The sequence below is a fragment of the Podarcis melisellensis genome (genome assembly GCF_964234715.1).
Source record: "Podarcis melisellensis genome assembly, chromosome: 1".
NCBI lineage: Eukaryota > Metazoa > Chordata > Lepidosauria > Squamata > Lacertidae > Podarcis > Podarcis melisellensis.
The window spans coordinates 54,664,062-54,679,403 of NC_138528.1; the positions used below are offsets into that span (position 1 = coordinate 54,664,062).

The window sequence follows — 15,342 nt, forward strand, 5'->3', positions numbered from 1 at the left end:
TTAGACAATCTACTGTCACTTATCCTGGAATTTCAGGTTTCTAATACTGGCCTGTTCTAGAGGATTGTTGTAAGAACTGCAAAGATGCTTGCTTTGCAACCTAAAAAACAAAAATCAGTAGAGCCCATGGCTCCTTTTTCTTCCTCTTCTTTTTACTATTTGAATTAGCACTAAGACTATTTGAATTAATGCCTTATTGTAAGACGTTCACTTATATTTAACATCTCAAAGTCATTAAAACTTGCAGTCCAACTTCTATTAATCCTTGGCACAACAAATTGCAGGTACATGCCTGGAGTTTACACTTTGCAGGTGCCTAGCTGTTATGTTTAAAGGGCTGTTACGCATTGGATGGATGATTATTTGTTGCCCGCACATAGCATCACCTTAGCATATGCATATTTCACATTTACATTAACACATTGCCTTGTGTTTTTGCCCAGGCTTGATTGACATTCAGCATACTAAATTACCTTGGCTTTTGAATATCTTGAACTGATTATAGCCTACAGACAAAACCTGATAAATGACTGTGCTCTAATTTTCAGGAGTAAACATTCTGATAATCAAAGGAACCTTCTGTTTACGCTGTCTCCATTCGGTAGCATCACTAAACTGCTTTTAAATTAGGCTGGGAGCTTTAAAATTTATAGGCTTATAAATACTACTATCTAGTTTCATGTTTGAAGTTATATAAATCCTTTTTATTCCATGCCACTTATTTTGTTTTAAGTCTATTCTGATTTCCATATCCTCTGACAGGAGTCGGTTCCCAAACAATCTTGCTTGCAGAAAAATGTGCCTTTTAAAATATACTTCTGGAGAAGGCCTAATTAAGACAGTCAGAAGCAGGTAGAAACCCAGCACAGCTGTCCTGAGGAAGCAGCCAGCGGGTGATCTCCCCCTCAAGTTTCAGACTGACACAGTGAGCAAAGTTCCATACCATGCCAATCTGTTATATTAACCATAAATCACCTTGCTCTAGATGAAGAGGTGATAAAGAGTCCAGATAAAATGGGAGATAGATATTATCCCCAGAGGTTTTAAAATCTATCAACCTGTCTGAACTGAAAATGTTTTAAAAGCAGACTAGGTAAACCTAGGTAAAAAGGCTAAAACCTTTGAAAACATAATTAGATTATAGTGGTCTTCCCCAACTTGGTGCCCTCCAGATGTTTAGGAATAGAATAGTGTTTGCCGAGGCTGATGGGGATTGTAGGCACCAAGTTGTGAAAGGCTAGAGTAGAGAAACATTGCACTTTCAAATCATTGACAACAGACACTATTCTTGTAAAAGCTTCACTGGTTGCCAGTGCACTCCCAGGACCAATTTTAGATGCTGGTTTAAAACTTTAAATTTCTAAATGATTTGGGCCTGAGCTATTGGAAGGACAAGCTGCACCTATAGTATTCTGCCTACCACTTAAGAATGACAAAAGAAACCATCCTTGTTTGCCCCCCAGCGAGGTCAATGACGTTAACAGGTATAAGATATAGGGGGTTTTTTGGTGGTGGCCCCACAGCTCTGGAACTCCGTACTGCACCATACACACTTTTTTTCATGTGGCTTTTACAGAGAAAACGTTCTTCAGCTCTGAGGATTTTTTATTGCTTTTAAAATAATGAACTATGCTTATATAATTTGTTCTTTGTTAGTTCTGGGAGAGGGTGCTGTTTCATTTTGTTGATATTGTCAGGGGTTCAGGAGCAGAGGCACAGGGGAAGGAGGAAGCGGAGAGCGAAGGGGAACAACCCGAGGGCAGTGTAGGTGAGGATGACAGTGGGGCAAGAGATTCCATGAGTCTGTCCAGTGATTCGGAAGATTCCCAGAAGGGGGCACCGATAGCCAGAGCAAGGGGGGTCCCGGGGGGGACGCACCAGAAGCAAGGGACCAGCGGTGACTCCCAAAGCAGCAGCTGGAGATCGGGACCAGCTTCCCCACCTGAGCGTAGCGGGGGGGAAGGGTCCCATGTGTCAGGGCCGGCTTCCCCTCCAGGGGAAAGAGAAGATGAGTCAGGGCTGACCGCGCCCCTATCACTGAGTGAGGGAACAGAGGGGAAGTCAGAGCCAGCTAGCCCCCCCAAAGGGGGAAGCAGTGAAAGGAGCAGTGTAACTGTCAGGGGTTCAGGAGCAGAGGCACAGGGGAAGGAGGAAGCGGAGAGCGAAGGGGAACAATCCGAGGGCAGTGTAGGTGAGGATGACAGTGGGGCAAGAGATTCCATGAGTCTGTCCAGTGATTCGGAAGATTCCCAGAAGGGGGCACCGATAGCCAGAGCAAGGGGGGTCCCGGGGGGGACGCACCAGAAGCAAGGGACCAGCGGTGACTCCCAAAGCAGCAGCTGGAGATCGGGACCAGCTTCCCCACCGGAGCGTAGCGGGGGGGGGGGAAGGGTCCCATGTGTCAGGGCCGGCTTCCCCTCCAGGGGAAAGAGAAGATGAGTCAGGGCTGACCAAGCCCCTATCGCTGAGTGAGGGAACAGAGGGGAAGTCAGAGCCAGCTAGCCCCCCCGAAGGGGGAAGCAGTGAAAGGAGCAGTGTAACGGTCAGGAGGAAGGTTACCAGCTGGACGCGCGCGCCAAGTTCAAATGTGCAGGCGCGCGGCACAGCAGGAAACACGGATTGGGAACCAGGTCCTAAAGCCCGCCGGAGAGAGGGGGAAGACTCAGGGGAATCAGCGTCAGAAGAGTGTAGAAGGAGAGAGACCCCAGCAGGCAGGCGGACCCAGAGGAGGAAAGAGCAAAGGAAGAGGTGGAGCAAGGCTAGAGTCTTGAACTGGTGTCAGGGGGGAGGAGATTCAAACGGAGCTTCAGCGGTCTAGGGTTGAGACGTAGAGCTGCGCGCCGCGGCTTTGGAATCGAAACTGAACCTTAATAAAGACTTTTGTATATAACAAGAACTGGCGTTGGTCCTCTGTGAGCTGGGACCTTGGGCAGCTCTGACAGATATACTCTTATTTGAATATATAAGCTGCCTTGCATGGATTTTTATTTGGAAAGGCAGTGGTGTTTTAAAATAAATAAAATGAAAATAACTCCAAGTGTGAATTGATGTCAGGCTTTGAGGAATCCGATGACTCCCATGCTGGCAGCCAATAAGCAGGTAGACGATAAAAGTTCTTACCAATTAATTTATTAAATGTTCACAGAGAGAGATGAAGGAATGCAGTATCCTCTAAATAATGGCATTGGAGCAAAGCCCCATCCACTACATCACTCCTATTCTACGTCACCCTTGTGTCGGCTAATCTGAGCTTTCTGCCTCTGAGCCTTCTGTTTGACTACCCTCAATGCTCGCCTGGTACTGGGAGGGTGTGTGTGTGTCAGGAATGCTTTCCAAAGACACCAAGTCTGTCAGCTGTCTCTCTCCTGGTGTTTCTTCTTCCTGCTGTTCCTCTTCCAATATTTCCTAGCTTCTCCCCTCTGCAGCCTCTGAACTAGGCCCTTCTGCTAACCACTGTTCTAAATCTATACTGTCCTCCTGTTTTCGGGAAGGTTCAGAAGAAGGATGGGGCGGCCCCCACTATTCCCCCTCAGTCCAGACCCTGACAATTGAACTGATAGTGTTCACTAACAACAGAAGAACATCTCTGCTGGATCAGGCCAAACTAGATGCCTGTAAAAAAAAGAAAGTTGCCATGACTGCAACAGTGCTCTCCCAACTTGTGATTTCCAACAAGTGCCATCCAGAGGCATAGTGTATCCAACCCTGGAGACAGAACATATCCGTAGCCTCCACAATTTTGTCTAATATTCTTTTAAAGCTATAGGAAATGGTGTATTTCACTACATCCTGTGAGGGCAACTTCCACTGCCCAAATTATTGTGTGAAGAAATGTCTGCCTTTTGTCTGCCTTGAGTCTTTACCTTCATAAAGTCTACCTTCATTCAGCTATGTTGTGTTGTTCATTACCTTTTTAATACATCCTGAAATTTAGGGAAAGACAACCACTAAATAAACAGTTATATAAAATATATTTCAAAAATAAATTAAAACTACCACCTTCACCTGGCGTAGAAAAGTAAAATGGTCCATTAAACGTACTCTAAAATGGTGAAGCTTCTCCTTTTAGAAATCTCCAGGCCAAGACCTAGAGCTATTTGTAGTGAACATTTCCATGAAGCCGACACTATTACATTTATATTTCTTTACAACTCTCTGAAAATTAGAGGTAAGAAGATACCAGCCATATCATCAGGGAATATTAAGATTAAGATATTATGAGGAAAAACATTTTCTCTTTGGACTTCATGGACTACAAAAACAATTAGATGTTAAAGGAAAGGGAGACAGGTGATAGCTAATATCCAGCAATATTTCATATCAGTTTGGTGAGATTAATAAAACCAGGAATATTGAACACTGACCTCTGTGAATTGCTACTCAAGGAACCCTTCAAATCCCATTTCAATCTCCCCTTAGTCAGTAGGCAGTAAATGATCCACCAAAAATGATATGTGCTTCAACTAGTATATTGTCTTCTTCTGACCTGAAGTCGGTGGGTTTCAGTTTAAGCTTAAATTAATATTCTGAAAAAATGGAGTACAACCCAACCATAGACCGCAAAACCATTTTTTAAAAAACAGCAACAAGCCTGAGGTTTATAACTTAATTCAGTTACACAAAATCAACAATGTTTTGACTTCTTTAAAAAATGGTCCTTGCAGCTATTTTGAATATATATATATGTATATTCCAAGGTAGACATGCATGTATATATTCTGTCTTGCCAGATGTTAGGATGGAATTTCTAAGTGCCAGATAAGTGCTTTGTTTTTGTTACACTTCATCTCTCAACATGGCAGATCTTGCTTCTGGCAAAACCAAAGCAGACCAAAATTAGACCAGTCTTTCTAATTTGAATACTTTAGCATGTTTTAAAGATATTCTGATCCCTACTTTCTTCTGACTCAGTGACTTTAAGATACTACTAGGGATAGGTGACAAATTAGTTTCAATTCACATCTAAGGGCTAACCTACCTAAGTGAAACTTTCCAAAATGATTTGAGAACTGAAAAACAGCCATCCTTCAACATTTGTACTTTCTTCAGCTGAATACAGCAAACAAAAATGTGTAGACTAAAATGTGCATGAAATGCATACATTAAAATAATATTAACATACATTAAATAATAACTTATACATTTGCATATACTTTCTGGTGCTGTTGATACCCCTGGCTACTGTTTCTTTTTTCCTCCTAAATTAATTTTAATGAATGAATGAAGAATGCTAGCTAGCAAGGAATCTAGTAGTGATTTGGGTGATGTTATGGCTCTAACATGATGACATCAGTAGACATCAGGGGAAAGGAAAGAGATGTGGATTGACAGAGTCAGTCATATTGACTACTTAGTAACTTTCCTGATGGAAAATGAAGGTAATAAGCTAATGATTTTGTAACAAGTGCAGAAAATTGCACAAACTGGGATTCGTTTTTTGGTAATGCTACAGAAAAAGTGAGTAGTTTCAGGTAGTTAAAACCAGAATAGAAGATGTAGGTGGGAATCATGCTCTGATTTAATGATATCGGCTACATCCACAGCCTGGGAAATACTCTTGCTTCTTTGCTGTCGGAACACCTTTAAATACATTTACATCATCAATGACACCCAAGGTCGGACAACTCTCAACAGGCTGTTCCTTGACAGTCCTTTTTCAAGCAGTTCTGACAGCTGAGATTAGAGTAGAGAGGCTCAGCCCTCACAAGTGTAATTTGAAGTGTTAATTGGGGAACACCTCACCGACCTTGACAGCCTTGTTCTACTGTTAGTGGCAACAGAGCCCAAAGATGTTCCGCTACAAGAAGGAAAAGGGGCAGAAGGGGAAGGGTGAAGATCTGACACTTCACAAATGCTTATCCTTAACTCGTAGAACAGTGGCAGAAAAGAAATAAAGGTAGCTCTTTGGATTTGGAGATTCTATTATGGCTATCACCACTATGTTCACTTTTTGTGTGAGTTGGAGAAGACCAACATTGTCTATTCAAGAGCAGGATTGGAGGAAGGGGCGTTTATACCACTGGAAAGCACATCTCTGTTCCCTGGGGAACAGATCAACTTTAGTCATTTCCATTTGACTGACACTTGGGATGCCTGCACACAGCCATTTATTCAATTTCCCTAACTGTTAATTTCTGCATTATATTAGAGTTTCACACAATGTGAAAGCCACTTCCAGAAATCTAGTAGAATCTAGTGGAAGTTTAGCACCGTCAATTGTTTCCAGAAAAAATCAATTAAGCCAGAAAATCTCAGGAGTTGCTGGCATGTGTCTGTCTCAGGAGACAATGGAAGAGTGAGCCTTCAGGTGTAAAGTTAAACTGTTGGAGAATTATAGTGCCTGTTGTGGCTCTAGAAACTGATACAGGAGAGATATGTTTTGTTGCAGCTGGGGCAGATGAAGGCATCCGGTTTTTGCTGCTACAGGTGCACCATGACATTTCTTCTCTCTGTGCTCCTCCCAGTGGTCATTCCTCCTCTGGTCACTGCTGTGGATACACAATCTGACCGTCTGTCTCCAGGCACTGTGGTCATTGCAAGGGATTTCCACACAGTAGGTTTGATGTTGCCAGCCTTCATGGCATGTTTGCAGATACCTTTGTAATGCAAAGTTAGTTTGCCAACAGGCCTAGTGCCTGAATCCAGCTCCTCACAGAGCACATCCTTAGGATCCTGTCATCTTCCATGTACATGACCAAGCAGCATAGACAACTCTGAGCCGGAAATGCAAATATGCTGGGAATGTGCACTTGGGAGAACACATCTTTGTTTCAGACCCTGCCCTGGCTTGTGATGCCCAAAATCTTCCTGATGCAGCACATTCAGAAGGCATTGAGGTGTCACTCCTGGCAGGCTTAAGTTGCCCATAATTCATTCCCATAAAGCAGCATGCTTGATGCACAAGACTGGTAGACTTTCATCCTGATATTTGATGTTAACATCACATTCTCCCATACCCTTTTGAAGAGGTGAGCCATTCCTATAGCTGCCTTGCCAATATGCTTGTCCAGCTTAGTGTTGATTGAAAGGTTGATGGTTATGGTGGAGTGCAGATAGACAAAATTGTATACCCCTCACATGTGTGGTGACCAATGCTGATACAGTGGTACCTCAGGTTAAGTACTTAATTTGTTCTGGAGGTCCGTATTTAACCTGAAACTGTTCTTAACCTGAACACCACTTTAGCTAATGGGGCCTCTTGCTACTGCCGTGCCACCAGAGCACAATTTCTGTTCTCATCCTGAAGCAAAGTTCTTAACCTGAAGCAATATTTCTGGGTTAGCGGAGTCTGTAACCTGAAGCGTATGTAACCTGAAGCGTATGTAACCCGAGGTACCACTGTACATGGAGTGCTGGTGAAAGTAAGCTAATTCAGAAGAAGAAAACAGCTGCTGATGTCTGCAAATCTTTTACACCAGTGGAACTGTGGAGAAGTCCCATAGAGTTCAATAATGCTGCCTTAGAGACTGCAGCCTATTCATGAGTCTAGCTACAAATTGAAAACCAACAAGGATGACAGATAATTAAATTTGAGAAATAGTTAATTTTGAATTAGTAACGATATTCATTATTTATTCCAGTTCGTTTTGGCAGCTCATATTTGAAAGTAATTTATGGAAATAATAATGTTTTGTAAGTGTGCCAAAACTGTTTTCTGTTAGCAAATATTGGTGGAGAAACTGTGGAAACACACAGGTGTGCTGTATTCCTAGTAAAATGCAGAGAAATTAATAAAACTAAGCTTAAAAGTTTTAGTGCTTCACAGAGGCAGATTGAGCCCCATTAAACTCTTCATTATAGGAGGGGTGTGTGTCCTACCATTGTGACCCTAGAACTCAGAACAGTCTACACTGATCAGTGTTTCCAGATGTTCCAGATGTTTAGGACTATAACTCCCTTCAGTTCCAGCCAGTACAGCAATGGCTGACTTAAACCCACCTGATGCTTCCCACTTTCATGTTTTAGCTCCACTTCTCATATTCAGAGACCAGGTCACAACTATGGAGAAAAAGAGAGAGAGAGAGAGAGAGAGAGAGAGAGAGAGAGAGAGAGAGAGAGAGAGAGAGAGAAACAACAACTGGTGCATGATGTCAGACATACATTTTACCCTTTACAACTCCCCATGAAGGAACTGCATATTTTGACATACAGTTGCTTCCTAGGAGACGTTTTATGCACACGATAGTGAACTTAGTAGCTCTTCCAATCAGCTGTCAAAACAATTTTAAAGAAAGAAGACAAAAGTAACCTTTGGACCACCTTGTAAATATTAATTTTTATTTCTGTATAAAAGTGTAGATTTCCTAGGATTCCTTCACCTCACCGCCCCAAACTCTGCAAGTGAAAAGGGTGACATGGAGCTATGTGAAACCATCCCAGTGCAGAAATAGTCTTATCCATCCACCCTTAGCTGACATGACATATCCTACCTGTGATCTTCTGGAGTTACCCATCTGCTTTGTGTGGAAAAAGAATGCCAAACCAAATTGAAGAAAGAAAACCTGATTCATCCAAGTAATTTTTATAAGCTATTTCAGGGGCTTCCAGTCAGTTGTAGCCACAGGGCACAGTTGGAATTCTAAAGAAGTGTCATGGGTGCCAATCACAAAATGGCTGCCTTGGTGACATGGTATAACTCAAAATGGATGACACATCTAAAATAGCAAAAAAGAAAAAGAAGGGTCATACAATTTAGGGGGAAGAGTGTTACTATGTAGTGAATTCAGCTGGCCAGAAACAGAGGAGAAAGTCTGTGGTCCACAGTTGCTATGCTTCAGGGATTCAAGCCAGGATATGCTTAAAGATCTACATCCAATTGAGGGCCTTTCTGAACCTTGAGTCCCCAGCTGTTGTTGGACTACAACTCCCATCAACCGAGTTAGCAGGACCAGGGATGAAGGGATTGTAGTCCAACAACATCTGGGGTCCCAAGGTTGAGAAAGCCTGCTCTAGATGCTTTGAACTACAGCTCCCATCATCCTGGTCATTGGGCCTGCTAGCTGGGGTTGATGGGAGTTGAAGTTCAAAGCACCTGCTGGGCATCAGATTCAGGAAGTCTGGCCTAAGGAGCAGATTTCCTGTAATATATTGCTCGAACTGTAGGTACCTGATGCTACGTGGTAGGAACTAGATTGCTGAAATAGACATAGGTTACAATGTACATAAATCCATGCCAGTTTTGATTTTTTGCAAAGTCGATAGAATTTTGTCTAACTGAAAGTACTCTGTTGAAACATTATGAACATATAGCAGAACTCAAATGTTTGTCCAACTCCAGTTGCAATGCATATTAGTCTGATTTGCTTTAGATTCCGCAAAAAGCAAATGACTTAACTTAGCACAGCTGGTAGCTATCCTGCTACAGTTTAGGCTAAAGACTTCATATTTCCCTCAGTGCTAAGTAGTTGAAAACTGGAGTTTATAGAACAAATTAAATCAATTTTACACACACAAGAGGTTTTCAAACACCCATTACCGGTTATTTTAAGCTTTCCATTTAGCAGAAATGAAATGTCTTTCCCTTTAAAAATCCTCCTAGGCCAGATCTGGATGGTTTTGTGAAAGATTTTGTCATTTTCACCATCATTATCATCATTTCTCTTCCTTCCTCTCATAATGCAAATTAAGTAACCTAGAATATATTAGGGGGGGTGGAGGGAGGAACATAGGCTGTAGACTGAGACCCTTCTAATCCCTGGACCCAGCAATTGTTAAAATCTAACCAAGCATTCAAATTCCTGGACTAACCAGACTAGTTTCCTGTTAACATAATGGGTCTTTAATGTAACAAAGGAAGTGGATCTGTGCCAGACAGCAAATTCCCACGTCCAACCTCAACTTGCAGGTAGTTAGGAACACAAAGGCAAGAGTTGAGTTGTGTGAACTAGAAGCTGGATGCAAAAGCCACAGTATGGGAAGCCAGAGAGACAGAGTGATGCTTGACTTCTGTTTGAATCCAAGGCTGTGGGGGAAGCAACACCATCTTGGGGTGTTAATGTTGTGAATCCATCCATCATAGGCTCAGGTTGTGTACAGTGGTACCTCGGGTTAAATACTTAATTCATTCTGGAGGTCTATTCTTAACCTGAAACTGTTCTTAACCTGAAGCACCACTTTAGCTAATGGGGCCACCCGCTGCTGCCGCACCGCCAGAGCACGATTTCTGTTCTTTATCCTGAAGCAAAGTTCTTAACCCGAGGTACTATTTCTGGGTTAGCGGAGTCTGTAACCTGAAGCGGATGTAACCCGAGGTACCGGTGTATACTGTACATAAAGAAACCATATATCATAAAGACACCATAGGCTCCACTGTCCCTCATTTTGAAGGTAACAAAAACCCTGAATAAGAACCTTGAAACCGTGGAATCTTGCACAACTCAAGAGATTGAGTGTGTGTGCACACACAGACCCACACACAAATATATGGAAGTTAAGTATACTTGTGTACTTCTGTTTCCACAAGAATCTTATTGCATTCCTTAGAAGTGAGTTCCTCTATTCAGTACAGTAGTACCTCTAGTTACGAACTTAATTTATTCCGGAGGTCCGTTCTTAACCTGAAACTCTTCTTAACTAGAGGTGTGCTTGCTTTCGCTAATGGGGACTCTTGCTGCCGCTGCGCCGCCAGCACACAATTTCCATTCTCATCCTGAGGCAAAGTTCTCAACTTGAGGTAACTCTTCCAGATTAGCGGACTTTGTAACCTGAAGCGTTTGTAACCTGAGGTATTTGTAACTCAAGGTACCACTGTAAATGGTTCTTCTGTTGCCCCCACACCCTAGAATGAAGCCAGGAGACAGAGTGCTTATGTTATGTGGTGTATCTGGGTCAGCCCACCTATAAGGCAAGGTGAAGCAGCTACCTCAGGTGGCAGGATCCACAGGGGCATCAGATTTTGGTGTATAACTTTTTTTCTTCTCCTCCCCATCTTGTTTGTGATGTAGATCTTCCTTCTTCCCCCCTTTCCTAGCGGGAAGAGAGGCACCATTTTGTGGTTTGCCTCAGGTGCCAAAATGTCTTACACAGGCCCTAAGTGCATATTATTAAATACATAAATATTGTTGTGTACAGCCACCAAGGCAAAAGAAATTCCATAGTGTAAAGACAGGAAAGGGCTCTATGTGCAGAAGTACAAGGTCCTGCCAGGAGCATGAAAAAACACTTGTGTTTAGTCTAAATTGTGATAGCACAAAGCATCATAACCAAGCATTCTCACTCATCGTCATATTTCCCAATACAAGTGTGGGTTAAATCAGCCCCATATGACCAACATGCTTAACTCTAAAAAATGCATGAAGGGGTTGAGACCATGTTAGATGCCCTGCCCCACTTAGCTAGGTCACCTTGGGAGGAAGGGCTACCAAACTCCTTGTTCTCTCTCTTTTCTCTACCATGTAAACCAACCAGTAAGGACGCTGAATGCCCCAGGCTTAGACTGTGTGGCTTCAGCAAGCCATCTTTGTGTTTCTATACAGATAAGAAACACTTACCAATTTCAAAACTAAGTTTTACTGCCTATCTTTTCTTGCTGCTGTATGGAAAAGTAGATGAATCTGACCTTTCAAGAGTTTGTAAGTAAACCATTTTTAACTTACCAAATGTATGGTCTCTTTATATGCTAAGGGAATTGGGAAACTTTGGAAAGAACTCAGGAGGCAATATTTTAAAGGTCTAATAGCCTATATTCCCATACTTTACTTTGCTGCATGTTTTGTGCATCTAAATCTCTTTGGGGGCTCTCTCAGCAAAGTGTACTTACCCCAAAACTGGATCTAAGCATTCAGGGAACTCTCCTTTTACTCTTTAACCAAATTACCAAAAAAACCCCCCCACAAAAACCCAACCTGAAGTGCATGTTTCTGTTTCTCTGAAGCCATTAATGAAACAATGAATTCAAGGCACAAAACAACAATACTTGGAAACTTCTTCACATACACTACATAAAAGTAAATCACTTCTATCAAATTCTTAGTAGTGCTTTCAAACAAAGATGAAAAGATGATTCTATATAAAAATCTAGCTGAGATTTAGCTGTGCAGTAAGGAGCTCCAGGTAAATCTTCAGGTAATTAATTCAAGGCATTCTACCATGTTGTTGTAGCAGCCATCACTAAACTGTGTAATAGTTGCCCTGAAATGCTGTAAACATGGCTGTGTAATCAAAATATTGATACATTACTTGTTATTCAAGTAATGGACAAGAAAACATGAACGCAATCTGATGCTATGAAGTGCATTGCACTGACACTTCTCAAAAGAGGTCCCAGCATGAGGCTGTGTAACTACAAGACCCCATACAGAACTGAAGAAAGAAGCATTAATAGGACTCATTCCAAAGTCTATAAATGACAGCCAGAGTGGCATAGTGGTTAGAGTGTTTGATTAGGACTGGGGAGATAATCGTTCAGATCCCTGCTCAACCATGAAGCTCACTGGGTGACCGTGGGCCAATCACTTTACCTGTCTCAGCCAAATCTAATCCATAGGATTGTGATGAGGATAAAGGAACAGGGAGAACTATATTGCCACTTTGAGCTCCTTGATGCTAAGGAGTTAGGTAAATGGAATAACAAACAAACAAATGTTTTTATTCCTCAGCAGCAGATGCCAAAAGGAGGCAGTTCAGCATGCAGTTAAGAATACTTAACATCTCACTGAAATAAGCTTGTTTAACAGGTCCCCAGAGTGTGAGTACTCCAGTCAAATTTTAAGAAGCAAAATGTAAGAAGTAAATTCTAAGAAGGGCAAAATTGAATGGATTTTGCCCCCATTTCTCTCTCTTTTAAAGGTATTGTGCTATGGAGTGGTATAACACACAAGTGGAACTGTGTCACCCCAAATACATGTACAGTGGTACTTCAGTTTAAGAACAGTCCTGTTTAAGAACAATTCATTTTATGAACTCCGCAAAACTGGAAAGAGTGTCCTGGTTTGCAAACTTTAGCTCAGTCTAAGAATGGAAGCTGAACGGTGGAAGGGCACCAGCAGTGGGAGGCCTCATTAGGAAATGCACGCCTTGGTTTAAGAACAGTTTTGGTTTAAGAACGGACTTCTGGAATAGATTAAGTTCATAAACCGAGGTACCACTGTACAAAATGTTGTTTTCTCCACATGAATGTTATTTGCATGAGGGATTTGATGGGGGAATATATGCACTCATGTAATGTGGCATCTCTGAAAACCAGGCTATCTATCGTGGGAGAAGGTCCAATATCCTAATTAAGCATCTAATCAGGGACACAAGACAAGACGTGTGACATCTGTATCTATTTACTGCAATCATTGTGTTATCTAAAAAGTTTTGTGTGTTGAGAACTACCAAATGTGTTTGGTTTCTATTGTCTCCCTCAGTGAATGCACAGTCCTCTCAGTAGTCACATCCTCCCTGTGGAACTCAGAGGAGCCTACTATACTTGCTTCTTGATGTCTTTTAGAATACTACTTCTCCCTGGCAAGTGGGATGTTATATTATCATTTCTGGTGTCAGTTCTTATTCTGGTTGTTAATGGTTTATTATCATTATCATTATTATACTGTGAACCCTTTTGAGGGTACTTTAGGTTTCAAAGGCAAGCTAAAAGAATCACAGGGTTCAAAAGGATATTTAAAAGTCATCTACCTCCTGCCTGATACTGAAAACTGGGAACTAGGGCATCTGTCAGGGACTGGATTGAGGGGGAATGGTGGGGGCCACCCCATCCTTCTCCTGAACCTTCTCAAGAACAGGAAGACAGTATAGAACAGTTTAGAACAGTGGTTTGCAAAAGGGCCTACTTCAGACACTGCAGATGGGAGAAGTAGGAAATGTTGGAAGAGGAACAGCAGGAAGAAACACCAGGAGAGAGACAGCTGACAGACTCAGTGTCATTGGAAAGCATTCCTAACCCCCCTCCCAGGACCCAGTGTGCATCGAGAGTGGTAGAACAGAGGCAGAAAACACAGATAAGCTGGCACAGAGATGACGTAGAATAGGAGAGACGGAGGAGGTGGGACTTTATTCGGAGCAACGCCATTATTTGAGAGTCGGCATCATCCATCTCTGTGAATATTAAATAAAATTCCATGGTAAGAACTTGTTGACACATTTCTGGCTGCCAGCCGTAATGGAGTGGAATCAGATTCCCTGAAGCCTGACAGCATCCTTATCACGTAACAGTCCAGCCTCTGCTTGAAGACTTCCTGTGAGGGACATCCCAGTCCATCTCAGGTGCCTTGATTGCAACAATGCTTTTAAATACTTCTGAGGAATTTTTATTAGGAAGTTAACCAAACAGTATCAGAAGCTCAGTCCCCAGGATAATAGTTCAATTAAGGGTTGGTTCATAGTTTGATTTACTGCTGCTGCTGTGTCTTTGGTCTTAACCGGGTTTCAGATGTGATAAATGATTGTCATCCTACATCAACAGACATTCCATGCAATAAATGATAAAGAATAATGTTTCTCATGTCAAGTTTCTGTAGTGAACCTAAGGAACAAAGGCAGCTGCCTTATGCTGAATCTGACCATTGGTCTGTCTAGCTCAGAACTGTCTCCACTAGTAGTGTGGCTCTCCAGGGTTCGAGAGTGGAGAATTTCCCAACTCTGCCTCAGGATGGATTGAACCTGGGTTCTTCTGGATGCAAAGCAGTACTACCTCTGAGCTTTCTTTCACCATTGGAATGTATTGTATTTTTTATATCTTTGTGAACATGTGGAAGACCATATATATTTATAATGTGGAGGAGGACAATCCATGCAGTAATAAATGGGTTCAAGAGTCCATTAGGTGCCCTGGGGATATAAAGCAGTAACTGAAATCAGAAATTGTATCTCATAAACTATCAGTTTGTGCTCCCATAATATAATTATGACCCATTTACTAAAACAGCAAAAGGAAGAGAATAAAGCAATCTCATTTTTAAAAAAAGAAAGACGAAGGGGGTTAAATATTCCACCATCTGGCTTAGAAGTGACTAAGTACAGATAAATGTTATTAAGAAGACACTTGAGAAGTTCCAACAAACATCTGACATGTAAAAACACCAGAGAGGAACAGAAAATCTTAAGGTTGATTTAGGGAAGGAGTTGAAGCAACATGAACAAAGAGAAGTTTACCAGATGTCAGGGTAGTACTTTCCTAACTTTGGTGTATTATTATTATTATTATTATTATTATTATTATTATTATTATTATTAAAAATCACTGTGAAAAGTACTTTTAGAGGCATTTAAGAACAGTGGCGATAACATCTTTGGAAATAAAAATGAAGAAGAATGCCATCCAAATTATGAAAGGTGTATGATCTATATTGCAACAAAGAGCATTCCTTATTTTATTTTATTATCAGCTCAATAACATAGGAT

At 41.8% G+C, this 15,342-nt stretch overlaps 1 long non-coding RNA gene across 1 annotated transcript in view; it reads right to left on the reverse strand.

Moving 5' to 3' along the window:
- The window catches only part of LOC309359013, an 812,289-nt gene that overhangs the window by 41,086 nt on the left and 755,861 nt on the right, over nucleotides 1-15,342 (reverse strand). The gene's annotated exons all lie outside the window — the stretch shown is intronic.